Here is a 16,817-nt window from a genome sequence, read left to right on the forward strand (position 1 = left end):
GAAATAGCGCAAAAACAGGAAATATGGCATCTAAAATGTAAGTCTCTTAATTAACTTCTTGCTTATAGAACTGTTGTAAAACAAATCAATATCACATTTGTAATCATGGTAATTTTTTTGAGAAAAACGGCACTCTTCGTGTGAAATTAACTATATGAAGTGGTAAAAATATATACATTTTCTGCCCCCATGTCTTGAATTTGTAATCATTCTAAATGCATTTAATAGACTGAATCATGCAGTGAAAGAATGCACTCGAAATGCACTTCACGTGATGTATGCGTGCGCTCTGTAAGGGTGTTTTGAATGGTTTTTGCAAAATATTCGATAATGTCAAATCGCACATCGTTAAAACAACAATTACGATATTATCGCAGACGATATATATCGCACACCCCTAGTGGTCACTATGCTTTGTCTGTTAATACAGATCGTTTGATATGTACGAAGTATTTGTGCATGTTTGACCTAAATCACAGCAGCGTCCATCTATGAGGAATGTTGCTGTCAAACATACACAAGTGTTAGCCAATCATTGCAGTGGGCGTCTACTTTCGAGTCTACAATCCGCCATGCCTATTTAAACAGAACATTCTGATGAGGGGGTCAAAAACAGGACAGAAAATAGCCTATTACTCGTAAATTGTGATGTTATTTTATGTAAAAATCTTGTTAACATTATAAGGGGACCTCAGAGAACAGTACAAAACAATAAAACAGGCAGTTCATGACCCCTTTAATACTTGGTGTAAATAGGACCTATGAATTTTTCATGCTAACACCATACACTTGTAACTTACATAGAGCTGAATTCATGCATTCATTTGTCAGGGGCTTAAATGGTTATTTTAAAGATATCAGAAGAAGTATGAAAAATGTCCAGCAGTTGCCTCTAATATTAGTCCAGACAGCAGTTTCCTGCAGGTCTTCCTAGCACAGCGAGTCCCTGTCATTTATTTTCAGGAGTGATAATGGCGCTAACAACAAACCTTCGTTGTGAAGAAGCTGGCGAAGCAAATGCCAAGCTAACGCAGTATTAGCCATTGACTCTTGAAAACTTGCTCTATATGATGACATTGTCTTGCTCTCTGCTATGTAGTTGCCATCCTGTCTGCTGAGCTTCTGCTCAGCGTGGCAAAATGATTGTGGAATTCCGCCGTCCTGGCGCATGCACTCTTCTGCTTCATTTCACACTCCCGTAACAGAAATGCAATGTCAACACCAGGATTCCACAGAGTCTAACAAATTAGATTGCAGGGCTAGAAACTAGGTGTAATGTGTTAATATAAATGATCAGCACTGAACCTGGACTAAGTTTTATGTGGGGGCAGGTGTGGTCATTACTATTAACTTGACAGAATTTGCTGTTAATATCAACTTTTTCAGTCACAGAATCAGACTTTTCTTGCAGAATGCAGCACATTCACATTATTAGTTCATTCCATTAATGAATTACATTTGTTTTTATCGTACAGAAGATCATAGGTCAAAATAGGAACAGCTATATCGATTTGTACTTTTTTGACTTCTTTTTTTGCATTCAAGTCATTTTAGCAGTAATCTGGAAATGCCACCGTACAGACTGTGAGTTCACTGCGCTGAACCGAGGACATTATTCCCATCTTAAGTATGTCTAACATTATTCCCCTCCACTGGCTGAAAGCACTCTGATAAATAAACATTGAAGCAATCCAAATTTATGCCGGTCTCCAAGCAACAAGAGTCATTGGAAATTAATACTCAACCCAACAGGATGAAATTGACAGTGTACTGTTTGCTCCCCTGAATGTAATTGGCAGCCTGAAGCTATTAAATTAAGCAGTCTGATGCTTGAACTGAGCTGTTTGAAGAAAAGCTTAATTTTTTTATTTCCATATTTCCTTGCCAGATGATAGTTAGTGGCCTCCTTTCCAGCAAACATGACTAAAGTAAGATTAACAGATCTTACCGGAGTGATGCTGACATACGATAGACACACTCATTTTGCCTCTCTCTTTGTCATGGTGAGAATTTTCTTTTGACTTTGGAATTGATTTTAAACTGCACTAATGATTTTTTGGACTAATGAGTCCTTTGTGCATTTTTACTTTTTCATTAAGACATCTTTTTTTTGTTTTGGTAACTGTTTTCCCTCAACAAGACAGTTGACTTTCCCCCAAAATGTTGGTGATTTTAGGTTTTCTGTCCATGTGGTGACATTTGGTCCCTATTATGTAGGCAAAACCTAACCGACTACCCCTACACACACAATTACACACTTCCATGATTAGTGTGTTTCCAAACACTCATTGAGCTGTGTATGAACTATATGGATTATTAAAATCCATTACACATGAACCATTTGCTTTGCTTTCAATATTTTGTGGATGCAGTGTTGGTTGATACAGAATTATTATCTATATGGTGTTGCTAAAGTCTGCAAATCTATTGATACTTCCGAATTTTGTGAAAATATGTCAAATTGTTCAGGCTCATACTGAACTCGCTTTCATTTAGGTTGCAAATGAACACATTCCACATTGTTAAAACTTAAACAGCCAAATGTTTTTCCCATAATATATCACCATACCCTGAAATATCACCCAGAAATGGGATTTCCGTTGGCTTGCTAGAGAGAAGATTAGGACTTTGTCTTTGTCCTTAAATTTCACCAGAGCAATAATTAGCTTCATCTCAGCAACTTGATTAGAGCAGTGTGGGCTGCCCTGCCATACTTATCTCTCTCATCTCGCAAAGGTTGCCAGGCAACTGCAGCAGAACATCATGACAAATGTTTACTGCAACAAAACTTACCAGATGAGTAATTTTTCACCCTCATCAAATAGTAGGTGAAAGACAGTACTTTCAGACAATTTAGCTGTAAACCGCAGCTTGCGAAAGCGATCTCTTTGTGAAAAATTGTCAGCGTTAGGTATGACAAACTTTATTTGAGAGAAATGGATGCTAACCACCGACAATAACCATTTGACTTTCAAATTCTATATTGCTCCATGTAATTAGGCTTTTATGGCTTCTGTATAAAACCCAGGGTGTATAAAATTGCATGCCGATTACAAATGGCAGATTTTTTTTCAGATTTATAAAAAGGTACATATGGCAGAATAGTAGGAGTCTGTGTGTACATGCATGAGCTTTTTTTATTACGCATCTACACACATTTAGTATAGCCTTCTAGAAACTAGGAAAATAGTAGTGTTGTGTTCGATACATCGATACGATGATGTATCGTCACAGAGATTTGACAATACGAGTATCGATACAGCTGTCCCTGTATCGATATTGTGGCACGTGGGCAGCAGTGGACCGTGCTTAATTTGAATACAAGAACAACATTTAAAATTGAGCAGAAAGGTTTCTAAAAAATAATGAATAGAGCATAATATATGGCTATAACAAGGTTTAATCTGGCCGCAGAGGAACACAACTGGGATGCCTGATATAAAGAGACGTAAACCCCGAAACAGAGCTTCCCACTTGCGCAATACGGAAATATCTGCTAAATGTGTTACTTATCTTTGTCAACCTGGCAACCATGTGCACGCGCGCTCTCTCGCCACTGTGGATAAAAGCGCATGCTTTCTGAAAACACCGGTTTTAGTTTGCAGTTTAGCGATCTCCACTTCAATATTCTATTTTCAGAAAAGTGTAATTCATCAAGTGTTCATATGAGAGAGAGAGAGAGAGGGGGGGCTGTGTATGTATGAATTACCACCGTTTTGCCGCGTTTCTCTATTAACAGTCTCTATTAATTCCTTTAGAAACAATATTGTTACCAGGTCCTTGTTGAGAAAGATAATGTAGCTCTTGAGCGATTAAGCTATTTAGTTGATAAAAGAGGTGAAATTCAGTGCAGTCCTGTATCATGATATGTATCGTATCGTGGCCTCTGTATCGTGATATGTATCGTATCGTGACTTTGCTGGTGATACACAGCCCTAGAAAATAGACTGTAAATGTTACCTGTGTCTGTAAGATATTACACTGCATGTTTATAATCCGTACAAATATTTAAGCATCTTTGAAAAAATATAAGTTTACCTGAGAAGAAGAATTGTTTGAGATTGATTGAGTTTTCATTGAATGTATCTTTAAAATTATTATTATAATACTATATTATTTTCACCACAGTGGCCAATTTTAGGGATAAACTTCATGAGTTTAGCTTTTCAGGTAAATTGATATTTTTTGGATTTTTTAAAAATGTCACTCTTTTTTTTTTTTCCAGTGTGACAAATTGCAGGTTTGGAATAGGTCTTCAATTACACAGCTAACCTGTTCTTGCAACATACTGTGAAAAATCTTGTAATGCTCAACAGTTTTCTACAACATTATTCTTGCTTGCCCATAAGACAAAAGTGCATGCTTTGCATCTCTGCAGGAAAGAGAAACAACCAAACGAGGCTGATATGAACTCCTCCAGGCCACTGCCGGACTCAGCAGGGGGATCGAGACCTTGTAAGAACCAAGGTCACAAAAGCAAAACAATCCCTAATCAACCACCCTTCTTTGTAAGTCTGCAATGCTCGGTGTATGAAGAATGGGCTTTATTCATTTCAACGCCCCCCTTTCTGGCTCCAGAATTCCTGGCTGACATTCCCTCAATCTTCCAGCTCCAACAGACCTCAAAAGGAACTATTTTTCCTCCCTCGTGGAGTCTGGCCCAAGGGCATCGCCGTCCCGTATAGCCTGGAGTTCCTGCACCCTTTTGGCCTAAAGATGCTGTGTCTTTAAAACAAAGGACTCTAACAGCTGTCTATATCTGGAGTGGGGAATGAGGGCGAAAAAGAGAGAGGGAGGGGGTACTGCTGCTGCTGCTGACTTTGTTTTTTTCCCCTTGCCTTTCCAGCCTGGAATGCCCTTGTGACAACTGCGTATCAGTATCCAAAGTGCTGCAGAACCGCAGTGTTTTCACAGCCCTGCGAACTCATTCCGACTGTGTTTTTTGTGAACCTAGCTCTTGTTAGAAAATCCACATTCCTCCGTTACGGCGGCACTCCTCCGTGCCGTTGCTCCCGTGTTGCCATGGCTTGGAATTAGGACGAAAAGCATGGTGTACACAAACACAGGCTGGCAGGCCATGTGATGTTGACCACCTTTGGACCCAGTGGAGACTGGCTGTCTTATGATGACGGGCCAAAGGTCTCTCCTACGCCACACACACACACACACACACACACACACACACACACACACACACTCTAGTTGGGCTCTAGACTTTCTATGTGAGTGCATATAATATGCATTTCCCTCTAAAAAAGTTCCTACCGCTCAGCACGGTTGCAAGGACGACTGTCAGTTAAAAAAATAGTTCACCCAGAAATTAAAATTCTGTTTCATTTAATCAACTGTATGTTATTACAAACCTGTACAACTTTATTTAGTATTTATATATTTTAAAATATGTCTGTGTTACTTGGTCCATCCAGTCAAAATCAGTTGGGACAGAATTTACATTTTTGCGCGAACTATGCCTTTAAAATGTGAAGTATCAAAAACCTTTTAATTTTACACATCCTAGAGCCTTGTAATTTTACAGTCACTAAACAGATATGAGTGGATTAGCCAAAACATGATACGCTAGTATGTAGGGAGAATCTGAATCTGAATAACCGAATAGAATGAAGATGTCCCAGTTTAAACTGTACAGCTGTTTAATAAAACATAGGCTGCTGATAGACTGCTGGCACTTTTTTAAAGATTCATTTGGGGACTTAAGATATGCAAAATATGTCCTACTGTTACATCCTGTCTGTTCAGAATAGGGAAGTAGAAGAGGTGTTAACATCTCTATATAGCAACTTAATGCTGAGTCTCCAAGCTGGCAATGGAGTAATGGAGAGAGATTTCCAGCTGTACTGTTGTGTTGCTTAAGCATTTTATTTGCTCTTCATTGCAGGATTAGATTTAACTACACAATTTAAGCACTGAAATGGAGGATTTATCAAGTCAGAATGCATTTGGTTATCCATATTACCCGTTTTCACTGACAAAGCTGAAAGACCTACATAGTTGGTCACTGCTGCCTTATATACATATACGTATATGTATAATAATGTGTGTATATGCATGCATATGTAGATTCTATTATTATATTACAACCCTCTACGGACACCATGGCAATTGAATCGCCATTGGCTAGTAAATTTTTTTGTTTACTTTCCATATAACCATGAACTTAGGACTGGTGCTGGTGCTTTTTTTGGTCATTCAGTTTTCCTGTAAAAAATTGCACAAAAAAAAAAACTAACAATAATACTGATAAGATATTATTATTATTATATGAATTCTACTAATAAGAACAATATAAAGTGCACCAAGGATTAACAAGCTTCTGGATTCATGAATATTAATCAGGTTGTGTGTGTTTGCTCAAACTGATTTGCTGAAATCTAAACAGGGACGATAGTAGGTGAGCACCAGCCAATGAGATTGTCGTTTGCGCATTAGTTCCGCCCACTACAGGAAAACCCGTCAGTTCTTAAAAGCTGAAGAATTCCAAAGGAACTCCGTTATTTTGACAGGAAAATAAAACAAAGAATATCGTTTACATGTATCACATCAATTCTGCATGTTATGTAAGTCGCATATGCGAGTGATTTACTCGCAATGTAGAGGGTTGTATTATATACTACAGAAGTTCTCTGATCTTTTATAATGTGATATAAAATGTCTCACATTAAAAACAGCTTTAAACTATTTAATCACTATCAAGTCAAACATAATGTTAACCATAAAGACATCTTGGTCCCTCTAGTTGGCTGGGATTCAAATTGACTTTATGTTCAGAGTCACTATAGTGTCTAGAATGATAAAGTTGTAGTATCCTCCTTCAGTGTCAGACTCTGATTTAGAAGTGGTCTGTCAGTGACAGACATAGAGCTGTTTCAGCTTCAGTAAATCTCTGATTAAAGAACAAATGGATTCATTCATCCATGCTGCAGCAGCTGTATGCTGTACTTTTGTTGCTTCCAGACCAAGAAAAAAGAACACAAGAAAATTAAATTGAGATCTAAAAAAACTAATTTTGTTATGTGGAGGTCATAAGAAAATCAAGTCGTGAGTTTGAGAAAACAGCTGTTGTTATTTTAAAAAGATAGTTCACTCATTAATAAAAATTCTGTTAAGATGTACGCACACATAATAGTTTTTTCCTCATACAATCCAATGCTATGGACAAAAGTAAATAGTAAAAGGAAGAAGTCGTCATACAGATTTGGAATGACATGGGGGTGAATATTAAGACAAGGGCAAATTAAGACAAGATCATGACAAAGCAAGAAAAAATGCATGATATCTTAGGGGTTTTTTCACTCAGAAAACGTTTTTCCATTCCACTTTTCCATAGTTTTTCAATTTAAACATGCTAGACAAACACTCTTATGCAGGATCTTGTTGTGTTCTAAAGATGCAGTGCTGAAATTAAAATAAGTTCAGTTTTTGAAAAAATGTGTCTCGAGACATTGCGTTTTTCCCACATTCTACTGCCTGTGTCTCGCATTTTTCAAAGAAAAAAAAACATTCTGTGTGGATGGCCCTATAGGGCTTCCATATGGCAGTGATTGGAAGCCACATTTCTCCAAATCACCTATTTTGAAAATTTCATTTAAAGGAACAGGTTCTTTTTCTAAAGGAAAAAAACGTCTCAGGTTACGTATGTAACCATGGTTCCTCGAGGGAACGAGACGCTGCGTCGGAGGACCCCCAACTATTCGGAAGGCCAAAAAGGAAATAAATCATACAGAAAGGTTACAGCTCCCCGTGTTTAGTGAACCAACCTTCCATGCTTCTGCTTCATTATTGGAGATGTAACTAATGGTTCTGATCCATACTGTACTTGTCCATTTTAAACTGCCCAACCTGTAAAGGAATTTAAAATTTACCTAACAAGCTTGCAAACTATATATATTTACATATATTTGTATTTTTTGTTACGACCCACAAAGCCGCTTTTATAATATATGCTTATACAAGATCTCTTAATCTCTTTCTATCACTCTTCCACATATTCTCTCTCTCTGTATCTCAGTAGGAAAGTAATATATTCCAAATAATCTAGGCTAAGTAAGAATAAGCTTTATTAGCTTTCATTAAGCCTCCTTGCCCACTGAAGAGCCATATAAATAGTTATTTCCTTTTCCTGATAACATTGACTTATTATGACTCGATCCGAAGCAAGGACACACTGCAGGCTCTCTGTGACATGAGACTTCTCATAATGGCTCACAAATTGGACGAAAATAAATTAGAATGCGCATGAATATCAAGGGCACATTTGGTGAGGAAAGGGGTCAATTAGTTTTAATGTGTGATGGTTAAAAGCAGTGGTTCACAAAAAGTTTACCATATCTTTTTTATGTTAAAGTTTCTGCATTCAATCCATCTCAATGGTATGTTCAACCTGGTCTTATGAAAAATCATAATAATTTATATGAGATGACAAAACCAAGTTGGGTTGTACAAAAACTACCACCCTAACCCAAACATGGCTGTATGAATGTTCCCATTACAATCAAGTTGTTATGTTATGTGATTTTACCATCTTGTACAAAATATTACAAGCTCCATTAGAGAGTGTTGGGTATTTTCGCACAGATTCATCTGTCACTTGGTAGAACCTAACCAAATGTGGTTGATGCCAGCATGGACAGGTTGTGCATACATACAGGTTCCCATGATTCCTGATGGTTTGTGCTGACCACAAAGTGTTTTGTTTGCTGGTGAGAACATGAAACCAATAAATTCAAAAGACCAAAATTTGACAATTGTCTTTTTCATTGTAAGTTCACAAGGTTTGCATGTTGCAGTTGCATTTCATTGTAATATTAATAATTGCAATATTAATTTAGCGTTTTTGTAGCTGTGTTAGGTAGCCACAGAGGAGCACTTATGAATGGTAAACAGAATGCAGAGGAAAGCAGTATGACTGACAATATATTATAACGCAAGAGCTTGCCAACCTGTTTCTGACCTCTCTGTGCCTGGCAGATGGTATTCATTCTTAAAAATGGATTTGCAGTACAACCTCCCCCTCCTCCCTAAGGGTACATGACTGGACAACAAAATCTTTATTGGGAATTCTGCTCAAAAGTTGTGCCATGGAGCTCATCACAGTGTGAAAGTATGTTGTTGTTTGTGTGATTTGTTTTCTGAATGATACACAGACAGCCTGTTCTACTGCACTATGTTCAGAGAATAGATGGTTATGTAAAGGGGTCACATTCACAACATTGATTCTGCCTGTAATGCTGTAAACACTACATGTGAAACACTGGACCAGAGTACAAAAATCTGAAGCTTTATAGTCTTAATATTTATATGTTGGCTAAAACGTTAATTCTCTTCTGAGTTCTAGGGCTACAAAATGAGCAGCTCAGTTGCAATTAATACTAACTAACCTTATTTACTGAAGTACTGTTAATTGTTGAGAGACTTGACAAATAAAGTGTGATTGAGCTCAGAATTATAGTGGTAACTCAAGGGTTCTCAAGATCTCTTTTTTTATGTCACACCTACCTTTAACTGTAGATTTGATAGCATAAGCCTGAACATTTTAATTAATCATGTTTGTATAAGCGGCAAAACAACTCATGACTCAATGCATCTTTCCCCATAAACCAATTAACTAAAAGCTCAACTAATTAAGTTTCATAATATTGAAATGAGACATGAATACATGATGCGCAATAAGTGGCTTTGTTAATTGGGCATTGTTCTGGTTTTCTTTGTTTGGATAATTTCTTGGCTCTTTTGCTGCTAAACGAATTTATTTGCCTCACAGGACTGTGCAGTTCCTTTTGATTTGATTGTTAGATTGTAAGACTTGTTTCATGCCATGGACAAATAATTAAGAACATCTTTTCTGCTTCCAATTAATATGTGTCTGTTGTTTCTTTCATGGAATAATACAAAACTATGGCTTTGGAGAACGTATTTTTTAATATGTAAGTAGTATGACATATTTAAAAGAATAATATTAATTGTTTGAGTATTCAGATCAGTCTGTCATAGCAACAGTGGCTACTGTATGACAGTGTGTTTGGGGAGGGAATATTTGTTTGACCAGTTATCACTGGTCCAGGAAACCTGTTTGGAAATCATCACTATTTTTGCAGTTCCATGATGCTAGTGGTGCAGAAATCACACTTCACTATTAAATAGTACATGAAGAATCTACAAGCTACATGGACTGTTATACCCTCAGATTTTGTTTTAAGATGCAAGGCTAAATGTGCGTTTTCATGAATGGCAGGAATTTTTGCATTTAGATGTACAACAAAATTTTGATAGCTAGGGAGGGACGATATACCAGTGCTGTTGCCAGTATTAGTGATTTGTTTTTGTAGTTATTTATCAGTATAATCAATATTCCATATTTAAGGCAAGGAATATGGGTTAAAATAACTAACAGGTATCTACTTCCTAAGTTGATTGCAAACATTTATTGTATTATGGTTTTACTGAAATGTTATGTTTAAACATGCAAATTAGGAATGATCTAATTAATTAGATAAAATGTCTTTTAAAAATATGTATTTCTATTGAAATCTACAGACGCAAATAGATAAAGTGCAATAAAATAAACTCTTAAAAGTGTATTTTGGATCCTCTAACTTTTTTTTTATGAGGCTAGAGAAAAAGCGAGAGGAAAAACACAAGTGCCAAGAGCATCTTTATGCTTTTGAAAGGGGGGAAGCAGAGGAATGGGGGTAGGGAGGGAAACAGCACATTTGCAGCTTCACCTACCTGGAAGGAAAGGAACAGGCTTGTGTAAAGTGTGAAAGACAGTTGAAATAGGCTTAGAGGAGCAATGTACTACTCTGCCGCAACATATGGCTGTAAAAAAGTGCAAACTCATAAAGGGTAAACCACATGTCTAGAATAAAGATTGCAAATAAAAATTCACAGTAAGCCGTTTTCTATTCCCGTACACAGAGAAGTATGCAATTCATCTGTATTATCAGTTTCAGAGGGAGTTATTGTCAAAATATACTTGAAAATTACAATGCTAAGCACATTTCTGGATTAAAGTAAACTTGTGGATATATAACCGTAGGGTTGTAATATCACAAAAACTTACATTGTTTTATTTACAACTTTGAAAAATCTTATATCTTACAAAAAAACTATTACTTCAGTCTTTCTACTTAAAAATGTCATGTTTAATTGAATATATTACTTTAATTGAAATTTACTAGCAGTTTCTGAGTTGTTTCTCCACCATTTTTTCAGTGTAGTGGAAGGGAAAAACATGAGAAATGATTGCATTCATGTTTGCAGTTCTTTAGAAAGAGTGTCACATAAAGGTTTGGAAAGACTGAAAAAGTCGAATTAGTCATCCATAAATGCTCCAGATCTCTTATCTTTGCTATAAGCCTACTCCCCCTCTTTTTGCAGGCGTCCACTTCAAAACTTCTGTTAAATGTGTGTAGTTGAAGTAGCATATGCACTTTGCTCTTGTTCTTAACCAAATCTAGTTGGATTGTGAAACTTGGCAGGGAATCTAGAAGGTGGCTCATCACAATATGTGTTGCAAATGTTCAAACCTGGCATTTAGCTCTGTCAGCAGGAAGACGCTGGATCAGGTTACAACCTTTGAAAAGCAAGGAGGGAAAAGAAAACTGCTCCCCTCCCCCCATTCTGCAGACAGGGCTATTTGTAGCAGGAGCTTCCAAACAATGTCAGCGCGATCACACCATGCAGCAAAAGACACTGACAAATTTCATGCCTGGTTAGACTCCCCTTGTTTGTAACTATCCCCCTCATCCTCCCCTTCTTTTTTGTAGGTGTTGTTGCATTTGCTGATGTCATTCCTTAAGATGGCATCTAAGCAGGGGCGATTCTGGGATTTTTTTAATGGGGTGGCACAGGGGGGGACCAAGAACCAGTCAGGGGGGGCCCATGGGAAAAGTCATGTGTCCCACTACCAACACAAAGTGGAATGACATAAAAATGGCACTGGACAAGTGCCTGGACAACGCATCTCTCTTTTTATAAATAAAAACCATGGAACAGACAATAATCGTTCTCAACTTCTTTTATTGTCCAAACAGACAGTGTGTGTGTTCTGTCTTAGAAGAGTTGTATTCTGCGGTTTTTGTGCTGGCTAAACAATCGAACAAACTCATCCATGTCTTATTAAAACCCCACTTTTCAGCGTTTACCACGTTACTGCAGACTGTTTTGGAAAGTGATTGTGCCTTTAATCTTTGAAACAACAGGAAGAAACGTAACATAACGATTTATATTTTAAGCGATGCTGGTGCATCTCGACTGAATAACACAACTAAGCACAAACTCCAAGGAGCTTTCAACATACATTAATGTATTTCAATATATATATACAGTGGGTACGGAAAGTATTCAGACCCCCTTAAATTTTTCACTCTTTGTTATATTGCAGCCATTTGCTAAAGTCATTTAAGTTAATTTTTTTTCCTCATTAATGTACACACAGCACCCTATATTGACAGAAAAAAAAAGAATTATAGAAATCTTATACAGTACAGTTTGTCGATCTAAAATGGTAATTAATAATAAAATGCTAAAAATGTGCATTAACAGCTGTCATCCATGTCGGTATGCAAATGCGCTGTCAGAACTTCTTTATACAGCACATTTTTTTTATTTTGGTCACGCATGCGGACCTGCGGACCACTTATGTGCACCTCTGTATATATATATATATGCTGGTAAAATAAGTATTGAACACGTCACCATTTTTCTCAGTAAATATATTTCTAAATGTGCTGGTGACTTGAAATTTTCACCAGATGTGGTTAACAACCCAAGTAATCCATACATACAAAGAAAACAAAACAAATAAGTTCAGCAATTAAGTTATGTGTAATAAAATGGAACAGCCGTTAATGATCTGTCCTTTATGAACACAGACAATTTTTTTTCTGTAACTAACCGAATAATAATATTTTGGTCAACTAAGCCTTTTCTCGTTAACTAACGTTTAGTCGACTATTGAGGGGGGGGGGCAGCTCTAGTCATTTAAAAGTTCAGCATCACCTGTATGTCTCTAAAGGTTTTCAAGAAACCTTGTAGCGAACAGTGATTCATTTATATGCATCTCATACTTAAATACTTTTCAGCATTGATTAGGAAAAGAAACTCATTTTTGGGCATGATTTTCAGTGTTATTGATGGCTTAGTCAATCCCCAAGCAGCACTCTGATTCCAAACCAAATTTGTTTTCCATGGTGACAAGACAGTATAAAACAAGACAGTAGTCTAGTCCTCATTGAACTGCAAGCAATGACCAAAGCGTTTGAGAGGAACCCGGGAGCAACGTGACGGTCAGCCATCTGTCTTTGAAATTTTAGAGGCAGCCGTCACCTCAGTCCAGAGTAGATCAAGAAGCTGCAGTCTGCAGTCTGAGCAATGGTGATGGCAGCGAAGGCTGCAGCCCTGGGCAATTAGAGTCTGGGTGAAATATTTGCTCACTGTCAGGGAGGAGAGAGAGACAGAGAGAGACTCCCTGGGAGGTGGAGAAGGAGGGGAGCTGATGCACCCGGGGGATTCGCACTCAGGAGCACAGGAGCTGCTCATGAGCTTCATTCGATATGGAAGGTTGTGCAAGGCCCTTTATCTCAGCTCTTTTTTTCTGTAAGCACAGAGGATGGCAGGGGGCACTGCTTTAGAGAGTTTGCTCTTTACACTGCCAAGGAATTAACCTTCAAAACACCACTGTTATATCCTGGAGAGGTTAGCGCTCTGCCTTCAAAGCGCCACTGTAAAGTAGCAAAAATATTTGCACCACAGAGATGAGGTTTTGAAATAACCTTTAACCCTTTAGAACCTAAAGCTAAAATAGGCCGTTTTCACTCATTTTGGTTTTCTTTGGTTTTGGTGAAGTTATTTAATCTCAAGATGTAATTTGTACAGTTGGCCTGTTGTTCCTTTTGTTGTTGCTGTGCTTTTTACACTATAATTTGTGTCTTCTACTGCCCTCTGGACTTTTCCTGGTTATATTTTTCATCTCATGTTGGGCTTGTGTGGAGGAGTGTTAGGAACAGCAATAGAGTCTGAAGTTTCTGTCATGAAGTTGACAGCTTGGTTGGACAGGCTTCTGCTGACACACCAAACTCTATGACAAGCACAGCATCTGCACTTCTATTGATATTTAGTGTTTTATTGCCTGTGGAGGAAAATAGTTATTACATCGTTTGTGGATAATTTGTATACACTGGACGCATGGATTCTTCCAGCTGTGGCTCAGTGATGGAGTGTGTGTGTGTGTATGTTTAAAAGTGAGTTATGTTCAAATTAAAGAATAAAAATGTTGAAGTTTTAAAACCTGTAAATCTGAAGCTTTTGCATGGGGATTAACCATTTATTGTCATTTCTCTTCTTCATTTTCCTCATAATTTTATATGAGTTATTAGGCTTAAAGTTAGTGGTGCACAATATATTGGTGCCATGTCATTTTTTTTCTCTTTTAAAATTTATTGGTATCAGTTGTCATTGGTTATTGTTTGTGCTCACCTTAATGTTCACCTTAAAAAAAAAAAACAATTTAATAAAAATGTTAAGTGTAATCTTTCATGCTGTACATTATAATGTTGTGATGCCTAAATTCACTTTCATCTTTATTCATCTGCAATAATAAAAATGAATAAAATCAAATATAAAAAAACACAAAAACTAATAAAAATGACAAAAACCTAAATTCTATGTAAAAAAAAACTGCTAGTAATATAAAAAATATTAACAAATACTATGACTGTATAAAAACAATAATTAAAATAACACTGAGACAGATAAATACAACTGTCCAAGTACAGTGGTCCGAGGATTGATAACTTGCAGCAAGGGAGGTGGTCTAGTTATTTGAAGTTGAACTACTAAAATTATTAAAACTTGTAATAAAAATGAATAAAATCAAATATAAAAAAACACAAAAACTAATAAAAATGACAAAAACCTAAATTCTATGTAAAAAAAACCTGCTAGTAATATAAAAAATATTAACAAATACTATGACTGTATAAAAACAATAATTAAAATAACACTGAGACAGATAAATACAACTGTCCAAGTACAGTGGTCCGAGGATTGATAACTTGCAGCAAGGGAGGTGGTCTAGTTATTTGAAGCTTAATCCTAAACGGGGCCATAACAATGCACTCCAACTACACAAAACGTAAATTGGTCTTGTTTTCCAGAATTATTTTTCTCCCATGGTGTAACAAAATGGCAAACACCTTGATTAGGGGAGGGAGTATTTCAAGTGCATTACTAATTATGGATAAATCACTTAACTGCAAAGGCATAGACTGAAGGACAAACCTGATTGTTTCAGTACAACATTTGCAGGCGCACCCCAGGAGCATAAACAACATGTCGATTTGAATTAATATAGTTGTCAGTTATCTGCTGTATAAGCATAATGACAGCGCTAATGAATTGTATAACGCCTTAAAATAAAGCCTTTGAATGTAATCATCTTTAATGATGCAAAATCTTCTTATGTTGTTAAGATGACTTTTTAATGGCTCTTTTTGGTGATTCACTGTGTAATGGACCAATGCTCAATCCATGTAGTCAAAAGGCAACGTATAAAGTAATGGACAAACAAAGAAGAAATAATGATCTCCTAAGCTGAAATGGAAGACAAAACCTTTATTCTTCTTGACAAACACAACTGGCCACAAATGTAGGTCAATCCACATCACTGCAGCTCATCTCAACGGAGGCTGCTCACGCTGTATTACTAGGAAAAGCAAACACTAAAAGAGAATGTGATCATCTGAAGTCATGGTTGAACAAACACTGAAAACTAATCCAGTATGTATTGTCTGTTGAAGTGAGTGATGCAGTACAAAAGGAAATGCATTTATGGATGTTTTCGCATCACATGGGCAAGATGTATGTTGTATGGATATCAACCTATAGCAGAATCATATCCGTGTTAATATTCAGTACAACAGCGTGATTGTATAGTGTATGTATATACACAAACTAAATAAATATAAATATATATATTTCAAGCTATTTCCAAAACCGTTTTTATTTCGTCCATAGCTTGACAAAAATAGCACGCCATGCCTTGTTACAGCACGCCTCGAGTACCTCATTGCTTTTATAAAACATTATTCCGTCCTCACTTCGGAAACTGGGCTTCCACACAGACATGCGCACACGTCAACATATGAAGAGTTCATTTGAAAAAACTGATTTTTTTTCAGAAATCACGTTTTTTTTTGTGGCGCATTCCAAGTAATATCAATCAAACTGCAGTTGGGTTGTTTTGATTATGTAATAATAACTTAAACAAATAAAGGCAATTTACAAAATTAAAGTTCATTGAAAGTATGTTTTTTTTTTACATATTAAAAGTTTGTTTTATAGCAAAAGCAGATAACTCCAACAGTCGTTTTTTGACAAAAGCAGATAACTCCACATTTCATGTTTTAGAGTTAAAAAAAATGGGATTTCCGCCTATGCATCCTCGATCACTTTTAGTCAGCTTTGATGAAACTCCTCTCAGCTAGCACGTCTTTTCAAAGTGAAAGTAGCCTTGTCACCTGACCTGAATACAGTGCGCTGATTCGCTAAAATTGACTTATCGGCTTCTGTTAAAAAACAACAAGGGCGCTTGTCGGCTTCTGCAGTAAAACGTGAACTCGCGATGCCTTGAAAGTGGACAAAACTGGCTTTTTTGACAAAACGTGTTTAGGGTTCAGCTCATTTTTTTAAAGTGGCGTTTATCGGTTTTTGCAAATGAACTCTTCATATCTCCCATATGAGAAGAGTTTCTTTGACAGCAGGAAGGGCATGGTCTCAAAAGTAAAGATGAATGATGCAAC

At 36.8% G+C, this 16,817-nt stretch overlaps 1 long non-coding RNA gene across 1 annotated transcript in view; it reads left to right on the forward strand.

The window, feature by feature from the left end:
* The window catches only part of LOC107727595 (uncharacterized), a 10,382-nt gene extending 4,796 nt beyond the window's left edge, over positions 1 to 5,586 (forward strand). Inside the window, exon 3 of the long non-coding RNA XR_001638374.1 lies at positions 4,379 to 5,586. This is a non-coding gene — a long non-coding RNA (uncharacterized LOC107727595). The remainder of the gene's footprint in view (positions 1 to 4,378) is intronic.
* The last annotated feature ends 11,231 nt before the right edge of the window (positions 5,587 to 16,817 follow it).

Source organism: Sinocyclocheilus rhinocerous, unplaced genomic scaffold (genome assembly GCF_001515625.1).
Source record: "Sinocyclocheilus rhinocerous isolate Xijiao unplaced genomic scaffold, SAMN03320098_v1.1 scaffold185, whole genome shotgun sequence".
NCBI lineage: Eukaryota > Metazoa > Chordata > Actinopteri > Cypriniformes > Cyprinidae > Sinocyclocheilus > Sinocyclocheilus rhinocerous.